Raw genomic sequence first — 15,869 nt, forward strand, 5'->3', positions numbered from 1 at the left:
CCCAGACCTGAGGTGGTCTCCCTGCAATCACTGTTTCCACACTCCCCCCTTCTGGACCCCACAACCATATGGTATGTTTAAAACACAAAGCTGATTCCCAGGTTACTTCCATGGCTAAAACCTCAATGGTTTCCCACTATGCTTCATATCAAGCCCATTTACTTACCTCTCACTGCAAGGTCTTTCACAACACAGCTCCAAATGGCTTTTCTCCACTTTGATTAAATGCCACTCAATTCTTTCCTTTGCTCCAGGTATTCTAGACTTTTGGCTCTTATCTCTAGAATGCCTCTGTCCCCCCTGCTTAAGACTACCATCCTCCCTCTACAGAGCTCAGACTTAGCCTCAATGACCTTCTCAGGAAGGCCCTACATGGCCTTTTTCGGGTTAACTGTTCATAGTCAATGTTCTCTCTCAAAGACATGAATGATACAATTATTTTTTCAACATTTTTCATTACCCAATAGACTACAAGCTCCAGGAAAACACTTCCTTTCCCACTCAGGGCCATGTTTGATAGATGAAGAGATGAATCTCTCATACTTCTTTAATCACCCAACAAGAGAGAAAGAGTAGGCCTGAAGGTGCAGCTGAGTATTAGAAATAGAAGTAGGAAACTGAAAAGGATAGCATGAGGCCAAAGAAAATTTCCGGCAAACACAGAATTCACCAGAGGAGTCTGAATTTTCAGAGCACAAATGGCACTTGCATGGCTATATGGAACACATATGCAGCAGGAAAGTGTCAGGATGAGGAAGAATGTGTTCACTCCAAGGATGAGTGCAGCACTGTGAGAAGGGAATTCAGCTCACCTGGGCCTGGCCACCTAGTATTTGCACCTAGTCCCCTCTTCCTCTTGATGGCTGTCTCTGAGAAGGGCAGAAGCTGGAAAAGGCAAAGCTGCAGAAGAAAAAGAAAACATGAGACACCAATTTACTTTGTATATATACCAGATTCCTCAGGCTGAAAATGACTGCACAACAAGTGCATCTTCATTTCCTCCAGTGGCAGAGGTCAGATGAGACCAGGAAGGAGAACTCTCCCTCCCATGATGGAAGGGCCCACTGGGACTGCTCCCTGTGTGACATGTTGTATCTTGGACTGTCATTACAGCCTTTTCCCAATGAGGTTTTGTCAATGGGTATGCAAGTCAATTTCTGAGTATACCAGAAGCCTTTTTTTAAAAAAAAGATTTTATTTATTTTATTAATGAGAGACACAGAGAGAGAGAGAGCGGCAGAGACATAGGCAGAGGGAGAAGCCCGCTCCAGGCATGGAGCCTGACGTGGGACTCAATCCCGGGACTCCAGGATCACACCATGGGCTGAAGGCGGCGCTAAACTCCTGAGCCACCCGGGCTGCCCCCAGAAACCTTTCTAACAAGCACAGCAAAATAGTAAAGACATTAAGAAACCAATCCAAGAATCCAACTTCCCATTTATTAACTATGTGACACTGTCCCTCTAAAAGCAAAGGATGCATGTTGTAGGCAAAAATTGGGAGGAAAAATAGCTATGGTATCATTACTTACTAACTACATGCCTTATAGTGCTTAACATCTTATTTTTATTGTCTCTGTCACTCTTCACCACAACACTTAACTTTCTGATTCTCACTTTAGAGAAAAGCAGATGCTCAGAGAACTCAATCATACATCTCATGACAGACTGTTATAAATCAACCTACTGTCATTTTGAAAAACAGAACATCTACTGACATTTTCCATGGAGTCCATATGGAATAGCAAGAATATGTAGAATTGTAACTCCAGTTTTGCCATTCAATAGTCAATGATGCAGGACCAGAAACTTAACTTTACTGCAAATTTAAGTAACATGAAGATATTAACTTCTATTAGGACTTTAGTACCACTATCATTAGGTAGTAACATCATGCCTTAACCTTATATAACATTTTAAAGATTATCAACATGCTCCCAGTGGATTAATACTTCCTATTTCAAGTCTTACTGTGCCTGAGCATGTGTTCAATCAATTAGAAGCACCTGGAGGAAGTATCTTCACGACTATGCCTTTACTATATATCAATAATAATATTCACCAGTGGATGTACATACTTAATCTTCCCTCACCACCTGGTTGCGAAGGAAGAATCTAACATGTTACCTTCCCTACTACATCCAAAAAAAAAAGGGTGGGGACTAACAAGCTCCTTTGTTGGAGCTAGGACTAGAAGAGACCCCCCCCTTCTGGAGTCCAGGATGTATATAAAGAAACATGGTGAAAGCTAATTCAGTGTTGGAAATGTTGCTCTCCTCCAGAGAACGTGGTGACAGTGCCACAAAGGGCTCTGCACATGCGCAACCCTGCCCCACAGCTCCAGGAAGCTCCGCCCCTCCAGAGGTCCCACACCCTCCCTCACCAAACCACATACTGACCTGCCAAGGGAGCCTCCTCTCCATAATCTCCCATGCCACGCCCCTCTTCTAACGATCCTCAGCTCTGAATTGTCCAGTTAGTTCATAGGCGTTTAGACCTTTTTCTCTGTGTAAACTCCATATTGCCCTCAGACCCTCCAAACCCCAAAACTTATATCCACAGCCCTCCTTCTGTTTTCTTACTTGAGACCCTGCCCTTCCCCAAACCTATTAAAATATCTAAATCTGAACCCAAGTATTTCAGACTGATTCTCAGAACTGCACAGGTGAGCCCTGCCCCAAACGCCTGAGTATGGCTTTGGTATCCTTCTGAGGAAACACTGTGCCTGCCGCCATGCTGTTTGGCCACTGCAGCAAATGCTCTGGGCCAGCCACATTGGCGCCCGCACAGCAAACCTCAGACTCCTCTAGGCCAGGAAAGGTGGGCAGGGCTCCGTAGCTGCCTTTAGTCACTCAAGGACAAGGCAGCCCCACCCTCAGGCCACTCCCAGCAACTCCCTGGTCATTCGCTATGGCGCCTGCAGTCAGCCTCGGCAGCCACCTACTGGCCAACACCACACACGGATAGGCAGAAGTCTGCAGTTCCATCAATCAGGACGAGAAAACACCTCCTTTACCACTGCCCCCTGCAGCTCTGCCAGTCACTCAAGATGGCGCCTGCACAGTCAGACTCGGCAGCCAACTACTGGCCAAACAGAGCACTAGGGCGGATGTGTGTCGGTAGACTGTCGGTCTTGCTGGACAAGACAGGCCCTCCCTCAGCCCCCCCTACCCCCTGCCGCAGCTCTGCCATCATTCAAGATGGGGCCGATACAAGAAGCCTCGGGGAACCACCCCAAGCCAACAAACCTAACCATCCAAAGGGTAGGACTTTACAGTCTTCTGTTAGTCACTTAATACACGAAAGCCCTCCGCTGGGTCAGCTCCCAGCAATACCATCGCTCATGGTGACATCCGCGCAGTAAGCTTTAGCTGTCACCTGTTGATCAACATAAGTGCGCGAGTGGGCAGAGCTCCGCAGCCCCTTCCCTTGGGTCTGCCCCCCATGGCCAGCGGCAGTCAATCAAGATGGCGCTTGTGCAGTAAATCTTGGCCGCCACCTGTTGGCTAACAAATAGTACTAGGGTGGGCAGAGCTCTCCAGCACCCTGGACCCACCCACCCCTCACGGCCAGCCCCACTGTCACTCAAAATGGCGTCTGCGCAGTAAGTCTTAGCTGCCACCTGCCGGCCAACAAATAGTACTAGGGGCCCGCGCCACCCGCCCCCCCCCCACGCCCCGCGGGCAGCAGCACTGTCATTCAAGATGGTGCCAGTGCAGTAAATCTCTGCTGCCACCTGTCGGCCAAAAAAACCAACTAGAGTGGGCGGAGCTCTGGAGCCCCTCCCCTTGGATCCACTCCTCCTCCTGCGGTCAGCCCCACTGTCACTCAAGATGGCGCCTGCGCAATAAGTCTCGGTGCCACCTGCCGGCCAACAAATGGTACTAGAGTGGGCGGAGCTCTGGAGCCCCTCCCCTTGGATCCACCCCTCCTCCTGCGGCCATCCCCACTGTCACTCAAGATGGCGCCTGCGCAATAAGTCTCGGCTGCCACCTGCCGGCCAACAAGCAGTACTAGAATGGACAGAGTTCTGGAGCCCCTCCCCTTGGATCCACCCTGCACCCCGGGGCTAGGCACACTATCATTCAAGATGGCGCCTGCGCATTAAGTCTCGGCTGCCACTGGCCAGCCAACAAAAAGAATGCCAAAGTGGGCAGGGCCTCGCAGGTCTGACCCCACCCCTACAGGGCCTCCGCAACACATCTCCAGCCAAAAGATAGGGCCAGACACACTCAAGGTGAAAACTGTCCCCAGACAATAGGTGAACGGTGGCCCGGGACAAGGAGAGGGCATCCCGACGGCCTGTAGCCCTGTCCCTCAGGACTAATGGTTTTACGGCGGTGTCGGACGCCGCAGCAAACTTCAGACACAATGCCTGGCTTCTCCAGACCACACGCAAGGACCCGGCCAATAATACGGCCCCCCAGTCACTAACCGTGGCCCATTCTCAAAAGTCTGAGTCCAGATCCCACATCACGGCAAGTCTTTAAAGCCAGACCCTCAACTAGCAAAGAAGGCGCTACATAGTCAAAACCCTGCAGCCTTCAATCACTGCTTAAAACACAGGATCACCACGGCCACCAGAGCCCCTTAGCCCCACCCCCCACTGTGGCCAGCCAGCCACCATCGCGCCTGCGCGGCAAACCTCGGCCACCCCACCAAAGATGGCGCCAAAGTGGGCGGGGCCCAACAAGATTGCCGTAGCCCAGGCGAGCCGCAGTCTCCACAGCCCTTGGCCCCGCCCCAGCCCACAGACAGCCAACGAGAAGAGCGCCTGTGCAGCCAACTTTACCGCCCAGACCGAAGATGGCGCCAGGGCGGGCGGGGCCCAACGAGACTGTCGTAGCCCAGGCAAGCCGCAATCTCCACAGCCCTTGGCCCCACCCCAGCCCACAGACAGCCAATGAGAAGAGCGCCTGTGCAGCCAACTCTACCGCCCACACCGAAGGTGGCGCCAGGGTGGACAGGCTGGGAAGGGGGCTCCCACCCTGTCACCACGCAGAGAAAGTACCCTGGAGGCACGAAGCCCTCAGCCCCGCCCCCTGCAGCCTGTGGCTCCTCCCGCCGCCACTGCGGCAAAACAGGCCCCGCCCCCAAGGACGGGCAGGGATGCAGGGACAGCCCGAGGGACCCATCCTGTCAGGGATGCCGTGGGATGGATATAGTGGCCGGCAGCCCCCAGACCCAGCCGAGGACGGAGGGAGAACCCTGAGACTCGGCCGCCCAGCAGTCCCCCAGCGCCCAGCCCGACCCTGTCCCCACCTCCACCAGGCAAGATGGCGCAGCAGTGCCCCCGCTCTGCGGCCCCTCAAAGGGAGGGCCCATCACCAGGACCCTGGCGGGCCACGCAAGATGGCGCCCGCGGCAAGTGCGGCAACCCGGACCTTGGGCCCGCGGAGGGAGGACCCCGCCAGGCAAAGTCCGCCGGCCGTCCACCGCACCGCTGACCGGGGCCCTGGACGGCAGTGTGTGACCGCCGTGCCGCCTCCTGACATCATACTGATGGGGACTGGCCCGACTCACCTCCCCTCACCACACTGCCTCAGGGCCGACCGGGGCGCAGCCCGCGTGCACGGTCTAGCACACCCACAGGGCTCCTGGCGCCCTGCGGCGCCACCAGCCCAAGGTGGACATGCCCGTTCTTCCACTCCGACCTCGTCCTCCCGCAGCTCCCGTCGTCTGCACCGAGCCTCTGCGTGCATCTCCTTGTCGGGCTCTCCGCAGAGGCGGGGCTCCAGTGCAGGCCAATCAGCGGCCGAGCTGCCCACTCCGGGCCCCTCGCCACGCCTCTGGACCCTGCCAATCAGGCTATGGTTGCCGTGCCGACAGCTTGGCGCGAAGGCAGGAGGTTGACGTCAACTGAGCTGACACTAGGGGCCCCAGAGAGGATGGGGGGGGAGGGGGCGAGTGGATGTGACCCCTACACAAAGTGGGGGGGCATGGAGAAGGGCCAACTAACGACTCCCAAACACAAAACCAATGAAGAAAATGAAAAAAACATACATTTGTCCAAAAAGTGAAAATCCGGCGGGCAAAACCGTGTATGTCGAAAGGTAAAGACAAACGAGAAAGTGGGAGACGGCACTTTTCCGCCTGGGACACTGGACAGACACGGGGCTAGCTCCCTCGGTAAACGAAGAGCTCTGGGAAACCAGTGCGAGAAAGAGCAACCACACCAGAAACCTGGGCAGCCAGGAAGGATGCTAGCACTTCGCGGTAAGAGTCAAATGGCTGGCAGACCCGCCACAGAAACTCCCACTGCCTCCAAGCTGGGCGAGGCGGACAACGCGGATGAGCCGGTGCGTGGATCCCCGCTTGGATCTCCCAGAGGATACCCCACAAATCCCCCTGCGGATCCCTGCCAGTGCCCCGCAGAGACCTGTATGATCTCCGCACGGATTCCCCCATACATCCCCGCCAGCGCCCTGCACAGACCCCCCTCCAAGATCGCCACACGGATCCCCCCGACAGACCCCTGCAGGTCCCACCAGCGCCCCGCACAGACCTGCATTGATCCCCGCAGACCCTACCCCACATAGATCCTGCACAGACCCCTGCAGACGCCACCTGCACCCGGCATTGACCTGCAGAGAGCCCCGTAGACCCCTCCGGCACCCCACACAGATCCCCACAGACCCCGCCGGCGCCCCGCACAGAACCTACAGACCCTGCCCCACACAGGTCCCTGCACAGATCCCCGCAGACCCCACCGGCACCCAGCACTGACTCCTGGCAGACCCCGCCGGCACCCGGCACTGATCTGCACAGATCCCCGCAGACCCTGCCCCACACAGGTCCCTGCACAGACCTGCACAGACCCTGCCGGTGCCCAGCACTGACCTGTACAGAGCCCAGGACAGACCCGGGATAGACCCCGCAGCTCTCTGCAAGCCGCTCCGCAGACCCCGCAGCGCTGGGCAGCACACCTCCGACCCACAGATGACACCAGGGAGGGGTCGGTAGGTCGGGACAACTGTGAAGGGCAGCGGTTTGGGACTAGGAAGGACCGAGGATTCCTAGAGTTAGATAAACACACAAGTTGCTCAAGTTGTAGGAATGAGCTGGTAAGTGTTTTCATTTGTTTGTTTGTTTGTTAAGGATGAACACATCTGCAGATAAAACTTGCACAAACGAATACAAGAAACCTCTAACTGGTTACCTGGTGGGAAAAGGAATTGGGGGGGAGGGGGTGAAGGAATGATTTTTTTTCCCTTCTCCAACCCATACTGCTTGAATATCCTTGACAGAAATACGAATTTCATTTCTAATAGTAAAATCAATGAATTATATGAAGTTAATTAATATATTCCTTGATCCAACTATTCCACTCACAAAGGACTAAAGCAAAGAAGATAAACAGCAATGTATTAAAGATTATATGCAAGCATATTAATGGGGCATCATTTTTTTTAATAGAAAAGCATACTCTGCAGAATTAAATTGTATCCTGGAAAATCAATACACTGCAATGTTCTGTGGCAAGTAAAAATGTAGGATTTTAATTTTTTAAAGGAAAAATTCGCAAAATAATTCATTATAAAAAGCAGGTTACCTATAAACACACAGAATATGATGCCCAAAATTAAATTTTCTGTTTATACTTAGTATAAATAGAAATCAGTGGTTGCTTGTTACATTAAGAAGTTACTGGCTGGGATGGGCATGCTTTAAACTCCAGTCTTCAACAGTTCTCAGCCAGCCATGCCACAGTAAACATAAAATCTGAATTAAAACATTGTGTTTGCTATGCACCTTTGAAACATTCCCCAGCAGCCTCTACAAAAATTCTAGAGGCACCGGCTGCAAGTGAATGTGGTACTACCCTCAGGTCAGAGGTTTTCACAACTCGTTATCCATTAGGATCACCTGGGGAGCTGTTACACACTGTAGCTACCCAGGGTCCCACAGAAGTGTTTGTTTTGGAGCTCCCAAGGTGATGCTAATGTCTGGTTAAGGTTCTGAAGGTGATCTTTAACACATTCTATGGACTGGACCCCATCCTCTCTTTCCTCAAAGGCCTCTATCTGCAATATAAGTATCTCTCTGACACTGGATCATTCATTCCCTTCAGATACCACATGCCTTTTGAGCTCCTCCAGCTATGACCCCTTTCCTCAGGAACCCCTCCTCCCACACTCTCCCAAAACTCTTTTGATAGAGTGGACTTCTGTAGCTAACTCAACGGTCTTACTGCACATTCTCTCCCTCTACCGTGCCTTATGCTTCCATCCCCTTCCACACCGCTAAAACTTCTGACCAATTCTCTATACAGCAAGGGAACTTGATTTTCATCTCACCTGATCTTTTTTTTTTATATACAAGATTTTTTTAAAATCTTTTTTTTTTTTTAATTTATGATAGTCACAGAGAGAGAGAGAGGCAGAGACATAGGCAGAGGGAGAAGCAGGCTCCATGCACCGGGAGCCCGACGTAGGATTCGATCCTGGGTCCCCAGGATCGCGCCCTGGGCCAAAGGCAAGCGCCAAACTGCTGCGCCACCCAGGGATCCCTCATCTCACCTGATCTTTCAGTAGCATTCAATATCCTCAGTAAAAGCAACAATAACAAAAACCCATGCTATCTTATTTTTGGTGACACTGCACCACCCTGGCTTTCAATGGCCTATTCTCCATCATCTTAGCTGGCATCTGTTCTGTTCAACCTCTAAATGCTCAGAACTCAGTCACTAGTCTTCCTCATCAATGTCCACTCCCTAGGCAGCAGTTTCAGCGAGTGGCATGGTTTAAATATCACTTAGATGCCAACAGCTCCCACATTTAAATCCTCTGCCACAGAACTTTCCACAGAAGCTCAATCTCCTCTGTCTGTTGAATAACTGACTGCTCTACCTGAATATCTAACAGGAACTGAAAGCATTTAAAACAAATATTTTTTAAACAAATATTTAATTTTCTTTTTTCTCAATCTATAATTCTATATATTTCTATAAACAGCACCAGATTTGGTAGCCAAAAATCTCATAATTGTTCTTGATTCTTCTTTGCCTGTCACCATCTAATTCATCAGCAAGTCCTGCTGACCCTACATCTAAGCCATCCCACATTTGTCCAATGTTTCCCCTCTGTGTGATAGTCCTAATCACCATGATTTCCTCTGGTTATTAGCCTACTCACTTGGATCACCTAATTCTACTCCAAACTCTTCCCTCCTTATATTCTGTACATAACATCCAGGGTGATCTTTAAAGGCAAGTAAGATGTCATTTCCAGCTTGAATTATCTCCTGTTCCCTACCCCAGTCGCACTTAAGTATGTCTAAAATACATACCATAAACAAGTTAAAAGAAAAGCAATCAATATCCTTTGTTATGGAAGTGTTAAATACTGGTGCTATAAAATTTAACAATCTTTTCCTTCATATTTCTGCATTTAATACCTTAAGAAATCCCTCTCCACACTGAAATCATAAAGATACTCTAATAGCCTGAAGTTTTTATGTTTAATTTTCTGTATGTTTTGTGATAGGGATCTAATTTTTCTTCTTATATATTTCTGTATATGGGTAGGCCTGTTTTTAAACTCTGTCCCACTGGCCCATTTGTCTATGTCTGTGTGTTAACACATCATAGTAATTGTGATAGCTTTCAATATCTTGCTATTAGGTATCTAACCTACCTTGCTTTTCAAGTATCTTTGACTATTAGCTTTCCATCTTCAAATGACTTTTAGAATTAGCTGGTCAAGTTTGATGAAATACACTATTGTAAGGGCGCCTGGCTGGCTCAGTCAGTGGAGCATGTGATTCTTGATCGCTTGGGGTTGTAAATTCAAGCCCCACATCGGGTATAGATATTACTTAAAAAAAAAAAAAAAAAAACCTAAGAAAAATATCCTATTGGAATTTCATTTGATTTTAGGAGGTCTTTTTTCCTATTACTTAGCTAATCAGTTATTCTGGTGTTATAAGGTGGTTTAACTTTTTAAAAAAAAAATAACTTTAGGTCTATTTATTCACTTATTTATTTTCAAAGATTTTATTTATTTATTATGAGAGACACACAGAGAAAGAAAGTGGCAGAGACACAGGCAGAGGGAGAAGCAGGCTCCACACAGGGAGCCAGATGTGGGACTCAATCCCGGGACTCCAGGATCATGCCCTGAGCCGGAATGCAGACACCCAACCACTGAGCCACCCAGGCGTCCCATAACCTCAGGTTTATAGGAAAGTTGCAAAGATAGTATAAAGATTCCTCACCCAGTTTCCCCTGATGTTAACATCTTACATAACCTCGGTTCACTATGAAAACGAAAAAATCACATTAGTACAGAACTATTCATTAAACTACAGACCTTATTTGGATTTTACCTGTTTTTCTATAAGTGTCTTCCTTTTGTTCCAGGATCCTATCCAGGACACATTGTTACTCCTCCTTAGGCAACTCTGGGCTGTGACAGCCTCTCAGTAGTTCCTTGCTTTTCATGACTGGCAGTTTTGAAGTACTAGTAAGATATTTTATAGAATGTCTCTTGATGAATTTGTCTAATTTTTTCTCATGATGTGTCTAGGATTATGAGTTTTCAAGAATTTTCTGCTATTGCTTTTTATATGCTGATTTTGGATCCCAAGAATTTGCTTACCAATCCTGTTAGCTATAACACTTGTTAGTTCTGACTATAGATTTTCCTGGATTTTTTGTAATATCAGTATCTTTATTAATGATAATTTTTTATTTACTCTGACAATCATAACTCATTCCATTATAACACATTGGCTAGGACCTCTGAGGTGGGGATACTTGTAAGAAGTACTTTTACCATCAAGTAAAAATGTTCACAAACTTTTTTGTAGAGCCTCTTTTTGGGGGGGTTTACGGAAAATTCCCTTAAGCTCGTTTTCTAAAAACTTTACCATGAATAAGTTTAATTTCATACAATGACTTTATCTATTGGGAAGATTATACTTTACTATTTTATATAATCTGTTAATGTGGAGAATTAAGGCTAATTTTTCTGATGTTGAAACATGTTTGCATTTCTAAAGCCTACTTGAGCATGATTATGAGGGTCTGATTTATATACACATATAGCTGAATACTATGGTTTATATTTCACCTTTGTTTTTTGTTTGCATCTAAGTTCTTAATTATACTGTCTTTACCTGGTTTCCGTATTAAGGTTATGCCTGCCTTATAAAATGACTTAGATTGTTATCTTGGTGCTTAGATTCTCTAACAGTTTATTAAAAATAGGGTCTTCTGCTTTTTAAAAGGTTAGTATAACTCACTATAAAATTAAATAGATATGATGTCTTTTTGCATGAAATATTTTAGATTTCATTTCCTCATAAGTCTGGGACCTATATTTCTACTTTGTCTTGAGTTATTTTGGTCATTTATATTTTATAAGAAAACTGTCCATTTTGCTTAAATTAGCACAGAATTACTCACAGTATTCTCTTTATAATCTCTTCGTACTGTTAACATGTCACCTTTTCTAGTACTAATATCATTTAATCTACTGATTTTCTTCATCAGTTTTATTAAAGATTTGACAATTTTACATTTTTAAAGTGACTTTTGGTGTTTTAACCATATTCTTCTTTTCCATTTAATTAATTTCTGTTCATTTTATTATTTCCTTTCTCCTACTTATTTGGGTTTCTCTTCCTAGCCTCTTGAGTTGCTTATTTAACTCATATAATTTTAATCTTTCTTAATTTTGTAACAGATACACTGAAAGCTGTAACTTTCCCTCCAAGTACCACTTTGCATGTATTTCATTGCTGTTTAGTACCGTGTTATATTGTTTTTATTACGCTTCCTCTTCATGACATTAAAGAATGCCTTTAGGTTTCCAAGTTCTGCAAAAGTCTTTTGATTACAGATTCCTAATTTAACTGCATTATAGCCAAATGACTTTGCCTATATGTTACTAATATTTGTTAAAGCTTCCTTTGTGATCTTGGGATATAATAAATTTTTAATTGTTTAATGCATTAGAAAAGAATGAGTATTCTGTAAATGTTACCTACCAGCTTCTATTTATGTTCATAGAATCAAATTTATGAACTATGTGTCCACATCTTCAGGATTCTTACTTTCTCTCTGCTTATGTATCAATTCTAAGTAGTTATAATAAAATCTCCCAAAATGCCTATGGTTTTATCCTGGTCCTGGGAATTCTTTACCTTATGCTTTATGTTTCAGGGCCTTATTTTTAGGTAGAAACAAGTTCATGATTTCCTCTGTTAAGCTGGCTATCTATCAAAGAAATTAAGGCAGCTTACTTTTAACAGAGTTTACTTTTAACAGAGGAGTTAAACTGCTTGCATTTTTAATTTCTGATATATTTGCTTGTTGGATGTGCCTTTTCCTTTGCTTATTTTTTCCTTTCTTATTTTCTACTGAGTAGATCAAATTTTCTTTACTCCTCTTTTTTTCCCTCTCCTCTCAATTATATTTTAGTTACTTTATTGTCTATCTTTAAATTCCCAACTTATGGGCAACGCAGGTGGCTCAGTGGTTCAGTGCTGCTGTTGGCTCAGGGCGTGATCCTGGAGACCCAGGATCAAGTCCCACATCAGGCTCCTTGCATGGAGCCTGCTTCTCCCTCTGCCTATGTCTCTGCCTCTCTCTCCTCTCCCTCCCTCTCTCTCTCTCTCTCTCTCTGTGTGTGTGTCTCATGAATAAATAAATAAAATCTAAAAAAAAAATTCCCAACTTATACTCAAGTATATATTTTTTAACAGTATAAATAATAAAGGATATCTGGAATACTTTAGCAACTTATCAAATTTCCTACTCCCCCTTTCTAGTTATGATCTAGAATTTTAGTTATACTTTTTAAACAAACCAAAAAATTTTTATATTTGATGATTACTTATATTTATTGATATTTGAATAATTTGTTCATTCATTATTGTTTCTTAAATTTCACTCCTCTCTAGATTCATCTTCTTGTTTTCTCATTAAAATAATTCCTTAAATAAGTCTTTTAGTTAGTATATAAGATAGTCTATATCTCTAAAAATGGCTTTAGAAGACATTTCTAAATGACAGTTTACTTAGGTATGGAATTCTAAGGTGACCCTTATCTTCTCTCCTTATTTTGAAGATATTATTCCATTGTCTTCAGAAACTGCTGAGGAGAAGGTCTACTATCAATCAAAATGTCCCCCTGGAGCCTTTAGAATAGGTGGTATGTATGGATTTTTGTTTATCCTGCTCAGGACTTTCTTTCTTCCCTTTTGGAGAATTCATGCCAGTGTGTCTTGGCCAAAATAGCTTTTCTGCCATTCCAATTCTCTTTCCTTCTCAACCAATTGAAGGATACTGGCTCTTCTTCATCTATCCTCCATTTATCTTAAATTTTCTTTTTCATATTCTTTTCTGGGTTGCTGAATAATTCCTTTCCTTTCTTTCTTTTTTTAAACACACACACGTACATATATTTTTTTTAAATTAAGTCAACCCTGTGCCCAACATAGGGCTTGGACTCATGGCCCCAAGATCAAGACTTGCATGCTCTATAGACTAAGCCAGCCAGGCACCCCTGAAATTCCTGTTTAACTACATCCAATATACTGTTTCCCTTGATGTGTTTTCACAACTGCTGTATTTTTTTCACATCTAAGATATTTATTTATTTATTTATTTATTTATTTAAAGATTTATTTATTTATGATAGACAGAGAGAAAGGCAGAGAGACAGGCAGAGGGAGAAGCAGGCTCCATGCCAGGAGCCCAATGTGGGACTTGATCCCGGGACTCCAGGATCACGCCCTGGGCCAAAGGCAGGCGCCAAACGCTGAGCCACCCAGGGGTACCCTAAGATTTTTAATTGGTACTTTTCTTTACTCATCTTCCTCAAATGGATGAACATTTTATGAATACTACTGTTTATTTTTTTAAGACTCTTAAAGTTGGGATCCCTGGGTGGCTCAGTGGTTTAGTGCCTGCCTTTGGCCCAGGGTGTGACCCTGGAGACCCAGAATCGTGTCCCACATCAGGCTCCCTGCATGGAGCCTGCTTCTCCCTCTGTCTGTGTCTCTGCCTCTCTCTCTCTGTCTCTCATGAATAAATAAAATCTTAAAAAAAAAAAATTAAAGTCACACTAAAACTATTTGCTTTGAATTGTATTTTGTCAGGAGTGAATTCATGCCCTAGCTGTTAATTTTATTATCTTGCTTATTACAGGTTTTCCTAAGTTTAACTCAATGTTTTGCGATTTTAGTTTCTAAGTATTTCTGCTATAGGTTATCTTTATCTCTTTATCCCCTCCTCTCGGAACTTCTCTTCCCTCCATGTCTAGCTTTTTTTTTTTTTTCTGGTTAACTCTACCAGCCCATAAGAAACTTAGTCTTAACTTAGTTTTATATTGTCCAATGGGGACTCTATGCCATGTGATAAGAGCATATTACTCACTGAACAAGATTTAAACTTAGGCTGGGCCCTCTCTACATGGCCATGTTTTTCCCTACTACCACTACTCACAATATAAGCTGGAGTCCTGTGTAACCATCACTAGTTTTTTCCAGTCTCATTTCATGTCAGGACAACTCACCACCCAGCCTGTTTGACAGTGAACCTGGGGCTTCAATATGCATTGGATGCTCCTGAACCTCGTTACTCCAAAGCAAATTGTTAACTTCGTCTGCCTATTTCAAGATCAAAAGTCCTACAGGATTATGTCTTTGAACCTCATATATCCTTGTGTTTTTCTGTTCAGTTTTTGATCCACAGAGATGTCGTAAATATCCCTATCATTGCAAATTCATATTAAAAAGAGGTTGAAGGGCAGCCTGGGTGGCTCAGCGGTTTAGCGCTGTCTTCAGCCCAGGGTGTGATCCTGGAGACCCAGGATTGAGTCCCACATTGGGCTCCTTCTCCTCTCTGCCTCTCTCTCTGTGTCTCTCATGAATAGATAAAAATATTTTTATAAATAAATAAATAAATAAACAAATAAATAGAGGTTGCAGTGTGAACACATAAACATCCAGCACCATCTCAAAAACAGTATCTTCTAAATTAAATTATCTCATTTCCCTCCCAAGCATAGAGTGGAGTTCTCCTGTGGCTGACAGAATACCAAAACAGATGAGGATTTAGCTATTTTCATTTAAGCCAGATGTTAATGAGATGTGCAAAAATGTAAAATTATGCTGCTCTCCTCAGTAAGCTTTTGTTTTGGGAATTAAGACATTTTCAGTAAAAAAAAAAAAAAAAAAAAGTGTTGCTTCTATTAACATGTAATGGATTTACTACCATTATTTTTAAAAGAATATATATTTATAATTTTTTGTTTTAACTTCTAAAATTCAGGGATCCCTGGGTGGCTCAGTAGTTTAGTGCCTGCCTTCAGCCCAGGATGTGATCCTGGAGTCCCCGGACTGAGTCCTGCATTGGGCTCCCTGCATGGAGCCTGCTGCTTCTCCCTCTGCCTGTGTCTCTGCCTTTCTTTCTCTCTGTGTGTCTCTCATAAATAAATAAATAAAATCTTTAAAAAAAAACTTCTAAAACTATGCATATTGACAGGTACCACCCATATAAACAGAATTCTTTGGCAGCCTCAAACATTTTCAAAAGTATGAATGGCTCTGAAGACTAGAAAATTTCAGAACCCCTGGTCTGCAATAAATACATTGGGCTAACTGGGTATTATGATCCCATGGCTTATACAGATCTTAAATATATGGAAGTCTCTCAGTAAATACTTATTCATCTGGGACACCTGGGTGGCTCAGTGGCTGAGCATCTGCCTTCAGCTCAGGGCATGATCCTGGAGTCCAGGATCAAGTCCCGCATTGGGTTCCCTGTGAGTAACCTACTTCTCCCTCTTTCTATGGCTCTGCCTCTCTCTGTGTGTCTCTCATGAATAAATAAATAAAATCTTAAAAAAAATACTTATTCAT

At 44.9% G+C, this 15,869-nt stretch overlaps 1 protein-coding gene across 7 annotated transcripts in view; it reads right to left on the minus strand.

Moving 5' to 3' along the window:
- PEG3 (paternally expressed 3) overlaps positions 1 to 5,712 on the minus strand; it is a 32,696-nt gene extending 26,984 nt beyond the window's left edge. For 4 of the 7 annotated variants that reach the window (XM_041743698.1, XM_041743696.1, XM_041743697.1 and 1 more), the window contains exons 1-2: positions 5,523 to 5,711; positions 813 to 900 (exon numbers count right to left, since the gene is read on the minus strand). The gene's annotated coding sequence lies outside the window, so the exon portion shown is untranslated. Of the gene's footprint in view, positions 1 to 812; positions 901 to 5,522 lie in introns of all 7 variants that reach the window. The other 3 variants (XM_041743692.1, XM_041743693.1, XM_041743691.1) reach the window with 1 other exon arrangement.
- Between the last annotated feature and the right edge of the window lie 10,157 nt (positions 5,713 to 15,869).

This window comes from Vulpes lagopus, chromosome 2 (assembly GCF_018345385.1).
Source record: "Vulpes lagopus strain Blue_001 chromosome 2, ASM1834538v1, whole genome shotgun sequence".
NCBI lineage: Eukaryota > Metazoa > Chordata > Mammalia > Carnivora > Canidae > Vulpes > Vulpes lagopus.